This window comes from Xenopus tropicalis, chromosome 3 (assembly GCF_000004195.4).
Source record: "Xenopus tropicalis strain Nigerian chromosome 3, UCB_Xtro_10.0, whole genome shotgun sequence".
NCBI lineage: Eukaryota > Metazoa > Chordata > Amphibia > Anura > Pipidae > Xenopus > Xenopus tropicalis.
Genome location: NC_030679.2, coordinates 473,784 through 490,456, shown reverse-complemented (window position 1 = coordinate 490,456; position 16,673 = coordinate 473,784).

Here is a 16,673-nt window from a genome sequence, read left to right as displayed (position 1 = left end):
AAAGTGTCAAACGCCTCTTATTCTCCAGAAAATACGCCAATGTAGAATATATATATACAGGTATGGGACCCATTATCTGTAGTGATGAGCGAATCTGTCCCATTTCGCTTCACCATAAAATTCGCGAAACGGCAAGAAAATTTGCGGAATTGCGAAAAATTTGCAAAACACATTTGTCGCACATTTTTTTTGTTGCCCGCGTCTATTTTTTTGTCGCCCGCATCTATTTTTTTGTCGCCCGCATCTATTTTTTTGTCGCCTGCGTCTATTTTTTCGTCGCCTGCGTCTATTTTTTTGTCGCTCGCGTCTATTTTTTTGTCGCCTGCGTCTATTTTTTTGTCGCCTGCGTCTATTTTTTTGTCGCCCGCGCTTTTTTGACGGGACTGTGTCCTTTTTTCGACGCGACTGTGCCCAATTTGACACGCGACAAAAAATTTCACATGATGAATTTTTCCATGGCGAATTTTCACGGAAGTTTCGCAAAACAATTTGCCAATGGCGAAATGCGGAAATTCGCTGTAAATCCATGCCTGCTGGAAAAATTCGCTCATCACTAATTATCTGGAAACCCATTATCCAGAAAGTTCCAAATAACAGACAGGCCGTCTTCCATAGACTCCTTATTAAGCAAATAAATAGAATTTTTAGTGATTTGCGAATCTGTCCCATTTGGCTTTGGCAAAAAATTTGCGAAACGCGGCTTCTGCGTGACTTTTTATTTGCAACCACGACTTTATTTTACACGTTCGCGATTTATTTGACTTTTTTGATGCGACCGTGGCATTTTTAATGCAAATGCAACTTTTTCCAACTTTTCTCTGCGTTTCGCAGAAAAATTTACGAAATGCAGAATTTTGGCGCGAATAAATGCCTGGTGAAAAATTTCACTTATCACTTATGGAGATCCAAATTCCAGAAAGACCCCTTATCTGGAAAATCCCAGGTCCTGAATATTCTTGTATTAGAATTAGTGAATATGTCCCATTTCGCTTCACTGAAAAACTTGCGAAACGCGTTGATGTCAAAAGGTACCTTTGCACGGCAACTATTTATACGTGCCCAACTTTTATTTACACCTACAAAAATTCTGTGAAAAATTCACAAAAGGGAGAAAAATTTTCAAAACACGGCTTCTGCGTGACTAATGCAGAATTTCGAATTTCGCAGCGAATCCATGCCTGGTGAAAAATTTCACTTATCACTCATGGAGATCCAAATTACAGAAAGACCCTTTATCTGGAAAACCCAAGGTCCTGAATATTCTTGTATTAGAATTAGTGAATATGTCCCATTTTGCTTCACTGAAAAACTTGTGAAACGCGTTGCTGTCAATAGGTATCTTTGCACACCAACTATTTTTCATGTGCCCAACTTTTTTTACACCCAAAATTTTTAGCAAATAATTCTAATTTTTAGTGATGAACGAATGTGTCCTCTTTTGCTTCAGTGGAAAATTCACAAAACTGCTGAAAAATTCACGAAACAGCAGAAAATTCACAAAACACAGCTACTGCATTAAATTTTTTACGTGACCTTGATTTTTTGGCGTGACTGCAACTTTTTTGATGCAATCACAACATTTTTTACGTGATTGCGGCGCAACTTTTTCCTCACTCTGAATTTTTTCTGTATTGGATATTTGAGCCCGTTTAATGAAAAAAAAATTGGCAATGGTGAAATGCAGAATTTTAGCACAAATCCATGCCTGACGAAAAATTTCACTCATCAATAATGGAGATCCAAATAACACAAAGACCCCTTATGAGGGAAAACCCCAGGTCCCAAACATTCTTGGATTAGAATTAGTGAATATTTCCCATTTTGCTTCACTGAAAAACTTGCGAAACGCGTTGCAGTCAATAGGTATCTTTTCACAGCAACTTTTCTTACACAAGTGACTTTTTTTTTCTCCCGCAATATTTTTCCCGCTCCAAATACATAAATAAGTCAATGGACATTTTTCTGCCAATTGTTTCCCCCAGCAATTTAATGAAAAACAAATCAAAAATTTTTTTTTATTTTTTTTTTAATCTCAAATTGAAATATTCCAAAAATTTTATTTTGATACATTTTCTTTCTATTTTTGAAATAAGACAAAATATCATAGGAAACAATATGTCGTGTAAAGCTTCGTATTTCGTTATTTTTGGACAACTTACTGTATTTCCCAATTAATACATTTTCCTTTCTGATAAAAAGTTCTTTTCCGGGGAAATATTTTATCAAAGTTTCCTAAAGAAGAAAAAAATGTTGGTTTTTAGTGGAAAAAGTTCTTCTTGATTGTAATATGGAAATGAGCTTCCTCTCCTCATGAATATTCAGCCTGCATTTAATCACCATGGTTACCATGGATATTTAGCAGAACAGGTGCCCAGCCCTTCATGAAGGGCAATTAAGGTATCAATGAAAAGAGAGAAATCTCATTTGCAACCAGCTGAGAGCAGAACAGTAACATTCGTTCATTGGCTCATTGGGTCGGCACCGGCAGAGGACAAGTTGGATGTAACTGACCTACTGGGCCGACACAACATAAATATGGACCTAACAATCACTTTATATGATTCTGGTTCTTCTCTCTCTCTACAGAGACCTTCTTCACTCTCCTATCGTAACCATCACCCCACCCACGCATTTCGCATTTAGATTTACTCACCTTTCCATAAGTTTGATGGTGGTTCTGATTCTAAATGTAGAGACCCAATTTCTAAATCATTTCAGAAAGTCAAAACATGAATTCTTGGAAACACTTCTACATGGAAGCCCAGAGAGATACATGAAATGATGACCAGTTTGGATCTTGCAGCTTAAACTGGTCAACTCAACACTGAGGATTAACAGTAACAGTCTAGAGAACCGATAATTCAAGAAGGATTTCAATGGTCAGTCTTGAGAAGTGACAACATTGGCAGAACTTGGTGACTGACAACATTTGTGGATCTTGATGACTGACAACATTGGTGGATCTTGATGACTGACAACAATGGTGGATCTTGATGACTGACAACATTGGCGGATCTTGGTGACTGACAACATTGGCGGATATTGGTGACTGACAACATTGGTGGATCTTGATGACTGACAACATTGGCGGATCTTGGTGACTGACAACATTGGAGGATCTTGGTGACTGACAACATTGGTGAATCTTGATGACTGACAACATTGGTGAATCTTGATGACTGACCACATTGGTAGATCTTGGTGATTGACAACATTGGTGGATCTTGATGACTGACAACATTGGTGGATCTTGATGACTGACAACATTGGTGAATCTTGATGACTGACCACATTGGTAGATCTTGGTGATTGACAACATTGGCGGATCTTGGTGACTGACAACACTGGTGGATCTTGATGACTAACAACATTGGCCGATTTTGGTGTCTGACAACAATGGTGGATCTTCGTGATTGACAACAGTGGCAGATCTTGGTTGGTCTTGATGACTGACAACATTGGCAGATATTGGTGATTGACAACATTGGTGGATCTTGATGACTGACAACATTGGCGGATCTTGGTGACTGACAACATTGGTGTATCTTGGTGACTGACAACATTGGCAGATATTGGTGATTGACAACATTGGCGGATCTTGATGATTGACAACATTGGCGGATCTTGGTGACTGACAACATTGGTGGATCTTGGTGACTGGCAACATTGGTGGATCTTGGTGACTGACCACATTGGTGGATCTTGGTGACTGACAACATTGGTGGATCTTGATGACTGACAACATTGGCGGATCTTGGTGATTGACAACATTGGAGGATCTTGGTGACTGACAATGAGTGATTGAGCTATGAGCAAATCTTGATGACCAATGATGTTTAATTTCATGACAGATGCTATTGGTTGATTTTGGGACTAATGATATTGGTTGTTCTTGGGACTGATGATAAGGGTTCATCTTGAGATGTTAAAGACTAAAGAGGGCAGTTATTCTGGGGAATATATCTAAGAGTATTTACTGATGATATAGGTCAGTCTTGGCTTGGTTGTTTGTGTAATCATTAGGATACTCATAGGTGATACTCAGGATACTCATAGGTGATACTCTGATACTCATAGGTGATACTCTGATACTCATAGGTGAAACATTACCTAAGTGCCGCCTAGTTGTTACATATTAGGGGAAGAAGGCAACTCTGTTGTTATCGGAGGGGTAGGGGTAGCTGTTTGTGCTCTACCGTTCCGCCAGGAGAAGCAGCTTTTTGATATCGTATGGGCAGCTCTAGATCCATCGGGGAACAAGGGGAACAAGCCAAACCAATTTGTTGCACCTGTTGGCACATTCCCCGTCTCTTACAGATCAAGAATATGGAACCATTTATTTCTGTGTCACTCATTGCTGGAAATAATAACCCACCCCCCATGTTTAATGATGCCAGTCATTTGCTTGTTGCTCACAACCCATCCGTAGACTTTCTGGCTGTTATTACGATGTTGTGCACCTGTTTCCAAGGGACTCACAGTCCCTCACGTTAATCTGCTGAATGAATTGGCTGATATAAAGTTCTGGTTCTGAAAGCTTTGGATAACACATCCCTCCTGGTAGTTTCCTATTCTCCTTTATTCTCCTTTCAGGTTCCTCTGTCCAACCCTGCTGAGTGCAGCTGCTTTGGAATTGCACTTGGAACAGAATTCTCCATGGCAGCTTCCCAGATATTTCCCTCTGCTTGAGATCTGCGGCTGCAGTCAAAAATCTGTCTCCCGTGTTTGGGAACTCGGCATAAAGCAGGTTAAATTGATGGGAAATTTCTGCAGATTCTGATAAAGATTCACACCTTGAAAATGGACTCATCCAGGAGGCTACATGGAAATGGTCCCATCCAGGAGGCTACATGGAAATGGTCCCATCCAGGAGGCTACATGGAAATGGTCCCATCCAGGAGGCTACATGGAAATGGACTCATCCAGGAGGCTACATGGAAATGGTCCATCCAGGAGGCTACATGGAAATGGAACCATCCAGGAGGCTACATGGAAATGCTCCCATCCAGGAGGCTACATGGAAATTGTCCCATCCAGAAGGCTACATGGAAATGGACCCATCAAGGAGGCTACATGGAAATGGTCCCTTTCAGGAGGCTACATGGAAATGGTCCCATCCAGGAGGCTACATGGAAATGGACCCATCCAGGAGGCTACATGGAAATGGTCCCATCCAGGAGGCTACATGGAAATGGTCCCATCCAGGAGGCTACATGGAAATGGTCCCATCCAGGAGGCTACATGGAAATGGTCCCATCCAGGAGGCTACATGGGAATGGACCCATCCTGGAGGCTACATGGAAATGGACCCATCCAGGAGGCTACATGGAAATGGTCCCATCCAGGAGGCTACATGGAAATGGACCCATCCAGGAGGCTACATGGAAATGGACCCATCCAGGAGGCTACATGGAAATGGACCCATCCAGGAGGCTACATGGAAATGGTCCCATCCAGAAGACTACATGGAAATGGACCCATCCAGGAGGCTACATGGAAATGGACCCATCCAGGAGGCTACATGGAAATGGACCCATCCAGGAGGCTACATGGAAATGGTCCCATCCAGGAGGCTACATGGAAATGGTCGCATCCAGGAGGCTACATGGAAATGGTCCCATCCAGGAGGCTACATGGAAATGGTCGCATCCAGGAGGCTACATGGAAATGGTCCCATCCAGGAGGCTACATGGGAATGGACCCATCCTGGAGGCTACATGGAAATGGACCCATCCAGGAGGCTACATGGAAATGGACCCATCCAGGAGGCTACATGGAAATGGACCCATCCAGGAGGCTACATGGAAATGGTCCCATCCAGGAGGCTACATGGAAATGGACCCATCCAGGAGGCTACATGGAAATGTACCCATCCAGGAGGCTACATGGAAATGGACCCATCCAGGAGGCTACATGGAAATGGACCCATCCAGGAGGCTACATGGAAATGGACCCATCCAGGAGGCTACATGGAAATGGACCCATCCAGGAGGCTACATGGAAATGGACCCATCCACCAGGCTACATGGAAATGGTCCCATCCAGGAGGCTACATGGAAATGGACCCATCAAGGAGGCTACATGGAAATGGACCCATCCAGGAGGCTACATGGAAATGGTCCCATCCAGGAGGCTACATGGAAATGGACCCATCCAGGAGGCTACATGGAAATGGATACAATGGCTACTACAATAGATGGGTTCTATTCAGTGCCGTGATTGGATAATTGATCAATGCAGTCAGTGTGACACACGTCGGGGGACTCTAATTGCTTTAGGAGATTTCCCTCACACAGCGAGACCCCAGGGGCTTCAGCATCCGATATCCATGAGCTGTTTCCCATTAATTATCATTAAATTATATGTCATTGTGTGCACTGAGGCCTACTCACCCCTGCCTACTCACTGCTGCCTACTCACTGCTGCCTACTCACCCCTGCCTACTCACTGCTGCCTACTCACTGCTGCCTACTCACCCCTGCCTACTCACTGCTGCCTACTCACTGCTGCCTACTCACCCCTGCCTACTCACTGCTGCCTACTCACTGCTGCCTACTCACCCCTGCCTACTCACCCCTGCCTACTCACTGCTGCCTACTCACCCCTGCCTACTCACTGCTGCCTACTCACCCCTGCCTACTCACTGCTGCCTACTCACTGCTGCCTACTCACTGCTGCCTACTCACCCCTGCCTACTCACTGCTGCCTACTCACTGCTGCCTACTCACTGCTGCCTACTCACCCCTGCCTACTCACTGCTGCCTACTCACCGCTGCCTACTCACCCCTGCCTACTCACTGCTGCCTACTCACTGCTGCCTACTCACCCCTGCCTACTCACTGCTGCCTACTCACCCCTGCCTACTCACTGCTGCCTACTCACCCCTGCCTACTCCCTGCTGCCTACTCACTGCTGCCTACTCACCCCTGCCTACTCACTGCTGCCTACTCACCCCTGCCTACTCACTGCTGCCTACTCACCCCTGCCTGCTGCTGCCTACTTGCTGCTGCCTACTCACCCCTGCCTGCTGCTGCCTACTTGCTGCTGCCTACGCATCTCTGCCTACTTACCGCTGCCTACTCACCGCTGCCTACTCACTGCCTACTCACCGCGGCCTACTCACCGCTACCTACTCACCGCTGCCTACTCACCGCTGCCTACTCACCGCTGCCTACTCACTGCTGCCTACTCACCGCTACCTACTCACCGCTGCCTACTCACCGCTGCCTACTCACCGCTGCCTACTCACTGCTGCCTACTCACCGAGGCCTACTCACCGCGGCCTACTCACTGCTGCCTACTCACTGTTGCCTACAGTGTTCTCTGGTCTGTGATTGGCTGGGCAGATGCTTTTGTTCTCTAATTCAGACCTTTCTTTGTTGAAACGTGACATTTATTGCATCAGAATTGGTGCCTAATTATGTTATTTGTGTCATTTCTGAGCAGGAAACTCATATCCTTAATGCACTGCTGCTCCTCCGGGGAATCCTTAGTGCAGTTTGGGGGGGTCACACAATGTTTTAATCATCAAGAGCTAATTAAGGAGACAACAAGTTGCTGCTCTATTATTTGTATCTGACACAATTACACACTCACTGCCTGTTACTGAGATACACGGGCCGCTCTATCCACTCCTTTACTGGGGGGTAATGGGGGGCACACAGTGAGAGAGTGCAACGGGGGGGGGGGGGGTGAGACAGCAACATAGAGAGAGAGAGAGAAAGCAGGATTATTATGATGTATTATGTATCATGAACTCATGTATTATAAGGGATAATGTACCCCCTACTGTAAATGATAAGGATATTAGCAGTCACTGAGGGGTTCTGTGCCCCCCATATAAAGGCACAAGGCTGCAGGCTGAGTTATACAGGGAACTCTGAGTATCACTCATGTATTATAAGGGATAATGTACCCCCTACTGTCAATGATAAGGATATTAGCAGTCACTGAGGGGTTCTGTGCCCCCCATATAAAGGCACAAGGCTACAGGCTGAGTTATACAGGGAACTCTGAGTATCACTCATGTATTATAAGGGATAATGTACCCCCTACTGTCAATGATAAGGATATTAGCAGTCACTGAGGGGTTCTGTGCCCATATAAAGGCACAAGGCTGCAGGCTGAGTTATACAGGGAACTCTGAGTATCACTCATGTATTATAAGGGATAATGTACCCCCTACTGTAAATGATAAGCATATTAGCAGTCACTGAGGGGTTCTGTGCCCCCCATATAAAGGCACAAGGCTGCAGGCTGAGTTATACAGGGAACTCTGAGTATCACTCATGTATTATAAGGGATAATGTACCCCCTACTGTAAATGATAAGGATATTAGCAGTCACTGAGGGGTTCTGTGCCCCCCATATAAAGGCACAAGGCTGCAGGCTGAGTTATACAGGGAACTCTGAGTATCACTCATGTATTATAAGGGATAATGTACCCCCTACTGTAAATGATAAGGATATTAGCAGTCACTGAGGGGTTCTGTGCCCCCCATATAAAGGCACAAGGCTGCAGGCTTGACTGTAGAATTATGGGATATAACGCGCTGAACATGATTCCCCCGACCCATCGCTGTTCCACATTCATCTCCAGACAATTTCCTGCGAGGGGAGATTAAATAATCACACGGCGCGAGATTACGGGGGGGGGGGGCGCCATTTATAGCTATAGGTTAAACCAAGTATGAATCTTTAATGGAACCTTCACATTATGGGATTAATAATGATTCTATCGTACAAGGGGGGCGACAAGATGGATGATTTTCTTGGGAAGAGTAAATTTTTAGATTTTTTTCTCCAAGAAGCAGAAAGATCATGAAGTGGGATTGCGCGGCCGCCATTGCTGCCAACGCGGGGAGGGGCAACTCATGGGAATAAACTGAGGACAATTTATTTGTACCCAAATAAAAAGAGAAAGCTGGGGTTTCCTGGGGTTCCCACCCATGGTGGCCTCTTGCTCTTCTCATTCACCCATGAATATTGAGCTGTGGTGGCCTCTTGCTCTTCTCATTCACCCATGGGTATTGAGCTGTGGTGGCCTCTTGCTCTTCTCATTCATCCATGGGTATTTACCTTTACCTGTGGTGGCCTCTTGCCCTTCTCATTCACCTGTGGGTATTGACCTGTGGTCGAATCTTGCTCTTCTCATTCACCTGTGGATATTGACCTGTGGTGGCCTCTTGCTCTTCTCATTCATCCATGGGTATTTACCTTTACCTGTGGTGGCCTCTTGCTCTTCTCATTCATCCATGGGTATTTACCTTTACCTGTGGTGGCCTCTTGCCCTTCTCATTCACCTGTGGGTATTGACCTGTGGTCGAATCTTGCTCTTCTCATTCACCTGTGGATATTGACCTGTGGTGGCCTCTTGCTCTTCTCATTCATCCATGGGTATTTACCTTTACCTGTGGTGGCCTCTTGCTCTTCTCATCCACCCATGGGTATTTACCTTTACCTGTGGTGGCCTCTTGCCCTTCTCATTCACCTGTGGGTATTGACCTGTGGTCGAATCTTGCTCTTCTCATTCACCTGTGGATATTGACCTGTGGTGGCCTCTTGCTCTTCTCATTCATCCATGGGTATTTACCTTTACCTGTGGTGGCCTCTTGCTCTTCTCATTCACCCGTGGGTATTGACCCATGGGGGCCTCTTACCCTTCTCATTCACCTTAGGGTATTGACCTGTGGTGGAATCTTGCTCTTTTCATTCACTTGTGGGTATTGACCTGAGGTGGCCTCTTGCTCTTCTCATTCACCCATGGGTATTGCCCCGTGGTGACATCTTCCTCTTCTCATTCACTTGTGGGTATTGACTTGTGGCTGAATCTAGCTCTTCCCATTCAGACATGGTTATTGATTCGTGGTGGAATCTTGCTCTTCCCATTCACCTGTGGGTATTGACCTGTGGTCATTAATCAGATAAGGATGGTGCTAAGGGCACTTTCTGATTGGCTGATTCAGTTTTTGGAATCATTATCCTCAGGCTTTGGGTCAGGATTACCAAAAGGTTAGAGGATCTTCAGGCACCTCTCACCATTAGGGTGCCCCAATTATGGAAAGCTCCAAACATGGGTCTTTCCTCCTCTTTAGACCAGGGCCAAGGTTGGACTGAGCCAGTCCTTAGCATCTGAGATCTTTTTTGGAAATATAATTCCATCCCAAGATTTAGGCTGAAGGTTTCCCCATGGATAAATGGTAAGAGTGTAGAAGATGGTGGTATGGTCTCCAGGGTGAGACAAGGTCCTGCTTGAGCCTGTGGGCCTGAAGGCTTCATTAACCCTTGACAAGTGGATGATGGTATGGAGGTGGTCTTCACAAAGCCAGCCCGCCCTTCTCCAAAGCCTTTGAACTATGAAGAGCCAGTGGCCTTATGGACATTGAGTGCTGGGTCTGATTTCAGATTCCATATAAAAATCCCAGGGGTAACACTTGGGATGGAAGACAATGAATGTCTAAAATAGGAAATGGGTCACCCCCCCACTCTGCCCGACTGACCCGCTTAGGCGCTGGGCTCTGCCAGGTAAATAGAATGGGGGCCTGTGTGGCTCCCATGGTGTTTATTACCCCTTTTGTTCTCCTTCTTGCCCTTGCCATTTTGCTCTATTATCCCACTTTCCCCATTTTGCCCTGTTGTCTCTATCTTGCCCTTCAGTCACCATTTTGCCCCCCCTGGAGGTATCTTGTATCTCTTTCACCATCTTTCAGAGGCAGTTTATCTTCTCTGAGGCAAACGCATGAAACATAAATGGAAGAGCAGATTCCATTGAAAGTCATCAGGGATTTTTCAATCTTAATACCCCCCCAAACCCTTCTGCCCAGGCAGCGGGGGCAGAACGCTTGTCATTCATCTGACCAATGGCCACGCGAGACTAAGAGAGACGTCTGTGACATCTCACAGTAATTCTTGTTAAATAATGAAAACTCCTGAGACCGCAATTACCGAGTCTGACAGTCCTTTGTCTGTGCCGTCCCAGAGCGCTGACAGTCACTGTCGTACGAGAGCGCCAGTTATTTGTTCCCAATATTAGCATTATTGCAGGGAAATGTATTTATGGCCTCGGGCAGAACAGATCTGTTGCCCATGTTTCATAGGGCGCTGGCGGAATAATTAGAGGCGGTGTCGGCGGTACCAGAACCGGCGCTGTGTTCATTTCTGCCCCACTGTCTCTTTCATCCTGTAGTTTTGCTTTAAAGGGGCAACGGCTGGGGCAAGAGAGGCCACTGGGAAATCCTCAGGGAGGACTGTGTATCATCCAGTTGTTGTTAAACTACAAACCCCAACATTCCCAACAACTACACTGAGCAATATATGTTCCCTCTGTGTGGGGGGGGTCTCAGCCTGGGGTAGGGCAATTAGATTGCAAGCTCCACAGCAGCAGGGAATGCGGGGACTATATTTCTATGTATATTTCTGCCGGGGGGTTGGTGCCCAGGAAACTGGGGGTTGGCGCCCAGGAAACCGGGGGTTGGCGCCCAAGAAACCGGGGGGTTGGCGCCCAAGAAACCGGGGGGTTGGCGCCCAGGAAACCGGGGGGTTGGCGCCCAGGAAACCAAGGGGGTTGGTGCCCAGGAAGCCAGGGGGTTGATGCCCAGGAAACCAGGGGGTTGGTGCCCAGGAAGCCAGGGGGTTGGCACCCAGGAAACAAGGGGGTTGGCACCCAGGAAACCAGGGGGTTGGCGCCCAGGAAACCAGGGGGTTGGTCCATCTTGTCCTACTGTTTCCATCTTGTCCTACTGTCTCCATCTTGCCCTACTGTCTCCATCTTGCCCTACTGTCCCCATCTTTTCCTACTGTCCCCATCTTGCCCTACTGTCTCCTTCTCACTCAACGTCCCACCTTGCCCTACTGTCCCCATCTTGCCCTACTGTCCCCATCTTTCCCTACTGTCTCCTTCTTACCCAACGTCCCACCTTGCCCTACTGTCTCCTTCTCACTCAACGTCCCACCTTGCCCTACTGTCCCCATCTTGTCCTACTGTCTCCATCTTGCCCTACTGTCCCCATCTTGCCCTACTGTCCCCATCTTGTCCTACTGTCTCCATCTTGTCCTACTGTCCCCATCTTGTCCTACTGTCCCCATCTTGCCCTACTGTCCCCATCTTGCCCTACTGTCTCCATCTTGCCCTACTGTGTCCATCTTGTCCTACTGTCCCCATCTTGCCCTACTGTCCCCATCTTGCCCTACTGTCTCCATCTTGCCCTACTGTCTCCTTCTCACTCAACATCCCACCTTGCCCTACTGTCCCCATCTTGCCCTACTGTCCCCATCTTGCCCTACTGTCTCCTTCTTACCCAACGTCCCACCTTGCCCTACTGTCTCCTTCTCACTCAACGTCCCACCTTGCCCTACTGTCTCCATCTTGTCTTACTGTCTCCATCTTGCCCTACTGTCTCCATGTTGCCCTACAAGGGGCCCCACTATGTGCAGGAACCCGGCCCCTTTCTCCCCCCAAAAACCCCTCTTGGAATGGATCTATCGAGTAGAGAATAAAACGCTTCTCGTCCCGTTGCGCCACTTAGTAGACTTTGCCCATGAAGGAGCCGCCAGCTGCAGTCTCGTTGGGGCGAGAGCGTCGCACAATGAGAGAATCAGTTGGATGAAGGCGCCGGTAGAACAAAAGGAGCGTCATTTTGTCACCGTGAGACATAATAGAAGTTTTTGTGATTACGGTAATTAGATAATTGGGCGAGGGACGCGGCGAGGGGGACATGAAAGGGGAAAGAGATGATTTCATTCGCCGTCGCTATTATGTCTCTTAATGGAACATCAAAGGCAGATTTTATTACATTGACTTTAATGTCGATATAAAAGAAGATTTGATAGTTTTGCCTTTATCGATACCGGACCTGAAGCTCCTCCCACTCCGGTGCCGCCGTCGGCACGTGATTCCCGCCCAGCGGGAGAGAGAATTTCTGTTTGGGAGTGAGAGTCTGGGTTCTGGTGGCAGCCGGTACTGACGGGTCACCATAGTAACTCATTTATTGGTGCAGATGGAGCTGGTTGGGCGGGAGCGCTGTCATGGCAACAGGCAAAGGTTCAGCTCCACCAACGCTTTACCTAGTGATGTTATGTTGGCAACTTGGCTCTGGTGTTTCTATGGTACCAACCATTGGGAATTGCAGTGGGCGTGTCTCCTATATACTCTCCACCAATGGCTGCAGCCTTTTCAGGTCAATCTTGGCCAATCCTCTCTATGTTGGTCTTAGAGTTAGTTTCCCGGACCCCAAATACCTGCCCACCATGTATACATGGTTCCCATTCCCATCAGTCCCTGCCCCAGTGAGCTTACAATCTAAGGTCCCTATCCCATTCCCATCAGTCCCTGCCCCAGTGAGCTTACAATCTAAGGTCCCTATCCCATTCCCATCAGTCCCTGCCCCAGTGAGCTTACAATCTAAGGTCCCTATCCCATTCCCATCAGTCCCTGCCCCAGTGAGCTTACAATCTAAGGTCCCTATCCCATTCCCATCAGTCCCTGCCCCAGTGAGCTTACAATCTAATGTCCCTATCCCATTCCCATCAGTCCCTGCCCCAGTGAGCTTACAATCTAAGGTCCCTTTCCCATTCCCATCAGTCCCTGCCCCAGTGAGCTTACAATCTAAGGTCCCTATCCCATTCCCATTAGTCCCTGTCCCAGTGAGCTTACAATCTAAGGTCCCTATCCCATTCCCATCAGCCCCTGCCCCAGTGAGCTTACAATCTAAGGTCCCTATCCCATTCCCATCAGCTCCTGCCCCAGTAAGCTTACAATCTAAGGTCCCTATCCCATTCCCATCAGCCCCTGCCCCAGTGAGCTTACAATCTAAGGTCCCTATCCCATTCCCATCAGCCCCTGCCCCAGTGAGCTTACAATCTAAGGCCCCTATCCCATTCCCATCAGTCCCTGCCACAGTGAGCTTACAATCTAAGGTCCCTATCCCATTCCCATCAGCCCCTGCCCCAGTGAGCTTACAATCTAAGGCCCCTATCCCATTCCCATCAGTCCCTGCCACAGTGAGCTTACAATCTAAGGTCCCTATCCCATTCCCATCAGCCCCTGCCCCAGTGAGCTTACAATCTAAGGCCCCTATCCCATTCCCATCAGTCCCTGCCCCAGTGAGATTACAATCTAAGGTCCCTATCCCATTCCCATCAGTCCCTGCCCCAGTGAGCTTACAATCTAAGGTCCCTATCCCATTCCCATCAGCCCCTGCCCCAGTGAGCTTACACTCTAAGGTCCCTATCCCATTCCCATCAGCCCCTGCCCCAGTGAGCTTACACTCTAAGGTCCCTATCCCATTCCCATCAGCCCCTGCCCCAGTGAGCTTACAATCTAAGGTCCCTATCCCATTCCCATCAGCCCCTGCCCCAGTGAGCTTACAATCTAAGGTCCCTATCCCATTCCCATCAGTCCCTGCCCCAGTGAGCTTACAATCTAAGGTCCCTATCCCATTCCCATCAGTCCCTGCCCCAGTGAGCTTACAATCTAAGGTCCCTATCCCATTCCCATCAGCCCCTGCCCCAGTGAGCTTACAATCTAAGGTCCCTATCCCATTCCCATCAGTCCCTGCCCCAGTGAGCTTACAATCTAAGGTCCCTATCCCATTCCCATCAGTCCCTGCCCCAGTGAGCTTACAATCTAAGGTTCCTATCCCATCAGTCCCCCTAAGGGGTAGATTTCATACATATACATGGGGAATCTTCAGCCCCCCCTTCCCCCAATATACAGACTATAGGAAGGTTGTGGGCAGGTGAATCTGTGTAAGGTACGGGGGGGGGGGGAGTCGGCTCCTCGGCTGCGCTGCCTGGGGCGGGGGGGGTTTTGAAGAAATAAAATTTAGAGAGTTGGAAGCCGCTTCCCACAAACACAAAGAGTCGCGGTGCAGCCGAGAGGGAGAATCTCCGAGTAGAATTGGACGCAGGCGGTTTTCTGACTTTGTTTTGTCGGCGCTCGCCGGCCCATTACCGATTCTATTTGTGTACCTCACAAACTGCTTCCTACCCCCCCGGCATTCCAGCCCCCCCCGGCATTCCAGCCCCCCCATTCCCATAACAACAATTCAGCCTCAGAATCATAAGATTGATCGTTTTACGGAATTTCCAGCGGGGTCGAGAGGCAAAAGCGCCCAAACGTAATAAAAAGTTACCAAATTGGGGTGAAGTGACCCCCACTATTACCCAGCGGAAATACAATAGGAAGCCCCAGACCGAGGTAGTGGCAAACTGCAGGGAAGCAGAATACATCTACATTTATATTCTCATTATAGAGTAAATTCTGCCAAATGCAGAAAGTGGACTCGGTCCAGTCGTGTCCGTCATTCGGTTCAGCTTTTAATTGTAAATAAAGTCCAGGTGGTGTTGCTCCATCTGCCCCTGGTTACTCCTGCCCCGGTCACTGCCTCTGACCCTGGCCCCAAACCCCCCCTGGAAATGAGTTCATGGTGGAACCTACTGGATTCAATGTTGTAATTAATATTGTTCTCAGCCCTGTACTTCCCCTTTAATCCCAGGCCAGTCTCAGTAGAACGTTCCGTGTCAGACAATGAATGTGGGGATATTATTCTCAGCCCTGTACTTCCCCTTTAATCCCAGGCCAGTCTCAGTAGAACGTTCCGTGTCAGACAATGAATGTGGGGATATTATTCTCAGCCCTGTACTTCCCCTTTAATCCCAGGCCAGTCTCAGTAGAACGTTCCGTGTCAGACAAGGAATGTGGGGATATTATTCTCAGCCCTGTACTTCCCCTTTAATCCCAGGCCAGTCTCAGTAGAACGTTCCGTGTCAGACAATGAATGTGGGGATATTATTCTCAGCCCTGTACTTCCCCTTTAATCCCAGGCCAGTCTCAGTAGAACGTTCCGTGTCAGACAATGAATGTGGGGATATTATTCTCAGCCCTGTACTTCCCCTTTAATCCCAGGCCAGTCTCAGTAGAACGTTCCGTGTCAGACAAGGAATGTGGGGATATTATTCTCAGCCCTGTACTTCCCCTTTAATCCCAGGCCAGTCTCAGTAGAACGTTCCGTGTCAGACAATGAATGTGGGGATATTATTCTCAGCCCTGTACTTCCCCTTTAATCCCAGGCCAGTCTCAGTAGAACGTTCCGTGTCAGACAATGAATGTGGGGATATTATTCTCAGCCCTGTACTTCCCCTTTAATCCCAGGCCAGGCTCAGTAGAACGTTCCGTGTCAGACAATGAATGTGGGGGCCAATGGTAGCAGGGGGGCAGTAAATCTCATTTAGACGAGCGGATTGCACGTAATGATGTGACAGGTGGGCACCGCCACAAGACAGCAGATCCGCAGAACTTGAGTCTCATTAGAGCGCCAGCGTCCTGCCGTCCCTTTCTGATGGCTGCCGAGCATTAATGGCATCTGTTTGCTGCAGTGCAGGAAGGAGAGGGGACTGGGGGGGTAAATGAGTTAATATCCTTGACTTGTGCCCAAAAAGCAGCAGGCGCCCCCCCAACCCACTGGCACCCTCCTGCTGCCTCCGACAGGGTGCACCCTTCCCTAATTAGCTGTCAGGGGCCGGGGAGCCCTTGTGTTGGGTGAAGCAATTATTTTGAAGGGTATTAAGTCATCAGATTTGCTTTTATCTTGATTGCATTGTGGAAATCGTGTATAATTAATGGTGGGAGCTTATTAGGAAAATGATTAGGCAAATTACACAGGTGTCGGATGCAT